The sequence below is a fragment of the Chinchilla lanigera genome, unplaced genomic scaffold, assembly GCF_000276665.1.
Source record: "Chinchilla lanigera isolate Chin_1 unplaced genomic scaffold, ChiLan1.0 scaffold00011, whole genome shotgun sequence".
Classification (NCBI taxonomy): domain Eukaryota; kingdom Metazoa; phylum Chordata; class Mammalia; order Rodentia; family Chinchillidae; genus Chinchilla; species Chinchilla lanigera.
In genome coordinates this window covers 26,675,639-26,679,869 of record NW_004955412.1, presented here as the reverse complement: position 1 = coordinate 26,679,869, position 4,231 = coordinate 26,675,639, and the positions used below count along the sequence as shown (strand labels likewise).

General features: G+C 37.5%; 1 pseudogene; it reads left to right on the top strand.

The window, feature by feature from the left end:
- The first annotated feature begins 277 nt into the window (after positions 1 to 277).
- LOC102023245 lies at positions 278 to 703 on the top strand (annotated as a pseudogene).
- Positions 704 to 4,231: the final 3,528 nt, after the last annotated feature.

Genomic DNA, 4,231 nt, shown 5'->3' with positions numbered 1-4,231 from the left:
AAAAGAAAAGGTAGGTCACAAAGTGTGATCTGGAAGGGTGCATTATGGTGCCCACCTTCTGCCTTTTCTCTTTGTGTCCTGGCCACCATGATGTGAGCAATTTTCCTTCACCAAACCCTTATACCATGTGGTTTCTGCCTTGAATAGCCCAACCATGAACTGAACTCACTGAAATTGGGAGTAAAGTAAATTACTAGGCAGATCCTTGCAGCTCTGGCTGTGGGAGGAGCAGCAGCAGCTGAGGAGCATAGCTCTGAGAGGCTCCTGTGCCACCAAGATGCCCAAGAGAAAGGTCAGCTTCACTGAAGGGGTGGCGAAGGAGAAACCCAAGAGGAGACTGGCAAGGTTGTTGGCTAAAACTGCTCCTGCAGAAGTGGAAACAAAGCCAAAAGAGGCAGCAGGAAGGGTAAATTTTCTGACAAAAATGTGCAAGCAAGAGGGAAAAGGGGAACAAAGAGAAAACAGACTGAAGTGGCTAATCAAGAGACCAAGGAAGATTTACCTGCAGAAAATGGAGAAATTAAAAATAAGGAGAGGGGCTGGGGATTTAGCTCAGCGGCAAAGCGCCTGCCTGGCAAGCGCAAGGTCATGAGTTCGGTTCCCGGTACCAGAGAAAAACCAAAAAAAATAAATAAATAAAAAAAATAAAAATAACGAGAGTGCAGCTTCTGATGAAGCTGAAGAGAAAGCCAAGTCTGATTAATCACACACCACGTCTTATCAGTGGTCCCTGTCTCCCTTCTTATACAACTCAGAGGGATATTTTCATCAATTATTTTGTAAATACAAGTTTTTTAGTAGCTCTAGTAACATTTTTTAAAAAGTAAGGAATCCAACCTCATTGCATTTTTTAAGTGTAAATGATTCTTTTAGAGGTGAAATTATTTGCTGGTTGTTTTTTTCTACAACCAGAAAATAGTGGGATATTGAATTATGGCAGGCTTTGACTGTCTTGGGTGTCAGTTTAACATTCCACAGGTGGGAGTTAGTTTTACATCTTGCAATACAAAGCATACTAAATGGTAATTTGGAATCAGTCATGCATGTAATATGTCTTCCATATTTTAAATGACCTCTAGTCACGTGTTGTTTATGGTAGAATTGTTCCCAAAAGAAAACTACTTCCTGATGGGCGTGGTGGCACACGCCTGTAATCCCAGCACTTGGGAGGCTGAGGCAGGAGGACTGTTGCAAGTTTGAGGCCAGCCTGGGCTACAAAGTGAGCTCAAGGCCAGCCTGAACTGCATAGCAAGACCCTGTCTCAAAAAAAAGACCAAAAAAAAAAAAAAACAAAACTCTTCCTGATTGTTGCCCTGTCAGAATCATGTGTACTCTGTAACATCTTTGGTCATGGTAGTCCAGTATGCCTAATTTTGTTAACGTACTGTGAAAGATCGAAAATTTGAGAATGTATTGTATAGGATCCGAAATTGTGTACTGGTGGGACTTAAGTAACACTTTATCAGCATTTGAATATACTGGTGCTTAATTCTCTTATGGAAAATTTGCCTCCAAGTTTGAAGCTGGAAAGTCATGGAATAACTGAAAAAGAAACAATGCGGTTTTTAAAATATTTTTGGTACATGTGTTAAGAATTGTGTACAAAGTGAAATGTCTGTACACAACCAATAAAATTTCAAATATGGAAGACAAAAAAAAAAAAAATTACTCCTCCTTTAAGCTGTATCAGGTATTTTGTCCCAGAGATGAGAAAGCTGACTAATAAAGTAACACAATTAAATTATAGACAATAAAAATATTGCACAAAACTCCTAATTTCAGCTGAAAAAATATTCTTTAAAAAACTCTGCCATGGGGCTAGGGATTTAGCTCAGCGGCACAGTGCTTGCCTGGCAAGCACAAGGTCCTGAGTTTGATTCCCAGTACCAAAAAAAAAAAACCACAAACAAAAACGAACAAATAAAAAACCCTGCCATGCACATTTGCACCAAAATAATCTAACAGGCTAAAGATAAAATAATAAGTAACAAGTTAAGCACCCAGAAATTTGTCTGCCCTTTGTCCCTAGAGTTGTCTCTATGTCATGACTATGCAATTCCCCATAAGAGATTTTATCCTTCTTAATTTTTTTTAAAAACAGAGTCTCATTAAGTCATTAAGTTGTGTCATCTGCCAGAATGGGTCATGGTCTTGTTTGTCCAAATGGCTTCCCTTGAAAGCGTGAGTATATATTCCTATACACTTAAACTCCTTTTGCAGAATGCACATTGGCTGACTCTTACCCTCTAAAGTCTAATAATACCCCTGTTCAGGAGATTGAATGACTCAGGGGAGTTTTAGGCCCATGTTAGAGGGGTCCTGTCATTCCTTGTGTCCTGGCTGACCTCAGAGAGTAAGAGCCAAAATACTGGCTGTCTTCTCATTCCTTTTAACTTCCTGAACTTTGGTCTTCAGTCCTCAGATGTTTGAACACCCAAAAGGTCATTTATACCAATCTTGAAGTGGGTGCAGTGGGTCTTAGTATTAACTATAGTACTTTCCTCTGGATATTAGGAGTCAGTGTCATATCCTATCTATCTCGCAGGGGAGGGCTTATGATTTCAAAATACTCTTCAGGTTATCTGTCAGAAGTCATACCCCTGAAGAATGTTAACAGACAACAGTTTTGCAAAACAAAGATAAAATAAAAATAATACAAGCAGAATAAATCAGATGCACAAAGTTAAATATCATATGGTTCCTCTCATATGAGAAATAAAGAGCAAAATAAAAAGATATAGAGTAGGAAATAGTGATATGGGAAAGAAAACTAAACCAATGCCATTTTGTGTTCCAGTGTTATCTTGAAGCTTAAGTTTCTGTTTAAGTTTGTTTTTTGTAAACGTTGTCATAGTTACCTAATGATACCACCTCATGTTGTCATAAGACCACTTGTCCCCTATGTAAAATGTCAAACACCTTTGTTCCTCTGTCACAAGCTAAGCTCATGCTTTGTAGTATTTCTATAGCTACACTAAATCGTATCAGCACCACCCCCGAGACTCAGAACTAGACCTGGAACTAGAACTGTATAACTATTCTCCCCTCCTATCCTTCAGGGTTGGTGCTCGGTCATGTACTGGGTGCCCACTGCCAGCCTCCAATAACCAGAATCCACAGGTGACTCAATTAAATAAGTGTGTTTGCTGCAACAATAAGGAGCTAGATTTTTTGCAAATAGGAAGGGGCCTAAGAAATGGAGGGAGGAGGAAAGAGAGGACAGGGAATAAAAAAAGAATTAAGATGTGTTATACAAATGTACCAACTCCCCACAAGGAATGTGATCATTATGTATTGCAAACATGCACTAATAAAAAATAGAAATTAAAGAGTATAATAAGTCCAATTAACATAGTAATCTAAGCAATACAATAAATAAATCTAGTTTTGTCTGAATTAGAGTACTTTTAAGTATGATATATTTACTTACACATTTGCTTTATAGGTGGCTAATATCTAGTCTTGCAGTTATTGGAGTGATCTTTTTTTATAATGTACATTGGGCATACTTAATTATGATACAGTTAGGAACACATAAACTTAACAAAGTCTATCATTACAAACAATTTTGGTTTGGGGAGGCACTATGGCAAGGTACTTTTTCTTTTTAATTTGTTTTAGAAGGCTTGTACATGTAGGGAACATAAATGCATTTACCATATAAATAAGTCAGAAATAATTAGCATTGCAACTACATAGAAGCCCTTTACATATCACTTAACTTTTTACTTTTGAGGTAAAATTTAGAATCTATGACCTAGCAATAGAGCTATAATCATATGGTTATGCATTTAATAGGTCTACAAAGCTTCACAGCACAAACAAGAAATCAAATAATTTTGGATTTCTTACAAACTTAGGAAACAGTGTTAATGACCATAAGTAGACTTTTACCCAATGTACAAATGTATCTCATTTATACAATAACAAAATACTCATTGAGCTAAAGCCAATAGATGTGAGCCAGTTTTAAATGTCAGGACTGTTCAAATAAGTTTTTTTTGCCAACTGAATGGTACTGAGTATAAACCACAGAAATGCTAAGTTTTGCTAACCACTTTATATGTTTAAGGCCCAAATGCAAAGCGTATTTGTCTTGGTTACTTTTCTCTCGTTGCTGAGACAAAATACCCAACGTCCAAAATGAAGGAAGGAAAGGTTTATTTAGCTTACAGTTTGTGGAGGTTTCAGTCCATACTTGGCTGGCTCCGAGGCAGAAGATAGCAAAGCA